This window comes from Austrofundulus limnaeus, unplaced genomic scaffold, assembly GCF_001266775.1.
Source record: "Austrofundulus limnaeus strain Quisiro unplaced genomic scaffold, Austrofundulus_limnaeus-1.0 Scaffold734, whole genome shotgun sequence".
Classification (NCBI taxonomy): Eukaryota; Metazoa; Chordata; class Actinopteri; order Cyprinodontiformes; family Rivulidae; genus Austrofundulus; species Austrofundulus limnaeus.
The window spans coordinates 12,955-13,826 of NW_013953136.1; positions in this window are offsets into that span (position 1 = coordinate 12,955).

Genomic DNA, 872 nt, shown 5'->3' on the forward strand with positions numbered 1-872 from the left:
TGTGACTTTACAGGGTTTGAAGGCTTAAATCAAACTGCATYCTTTTATTCTTAATGAAAACATGAAACACTGTAGATGTGATGTGATAATTAATGACTCAGCTTGATGAGGGTGGGACAATAATGTGACCACTTTGTGTTAAAGTCACACCAAACCTGTCACATTTMATCTGACATCACCACTCCTAAACGATGCAGATTAATGTGAGCAACAAGATGATGCAACCTTTSTCCAGTGAGTCACTGTAAACAGATGCTTTGGTGTTAAAGAGAAGAGAGTAAAACAACCAAACTGCATATTAATAACACATCTACAATCCTGGAACCAAAAAAACAAAGTTATGTGAGGCTGTCCTGTTTGTTGGTAATGACTGAGTTTAGAYAGAACAGGAACTGTGTTGGAGGTACGATCATCCTCGTGGAAGGAGAGCGCATCAAGCACCGTTTGGTAAAAAGAGTAAATCTGTTTGATTCTATTTGTTGGGTCGAGATGAAATAATGAACAAAACAAGCTCTAAGTGTTTCGTATGGATTAGATTAGATTTAGATTAGATTAGGCYTTTATTGTCATTGTACAGAGCACAATGAAATTACAGTTCAGAACAGCCATTCAGAAGAAGACAGAACATAACAAACAGAGGAGAACAGGTGCTCTGGGTAAGATAAGAAATGCCATCCAGATTCCTCCCAGATACATCAAGCTGTTCATGACGATGATGATGTTTGTCACTAGCTGTGTTTCCATTGCAAATGTGCGCAAAACTCTGTGGATATTCTGTTAATGTCAAAAACATAGTTTTGCAACTGCAGTGTTTCCATTACTTAAGAAATGTTATTAAAGTCACGCGTGAATACATTTGTTCTCATGATAAG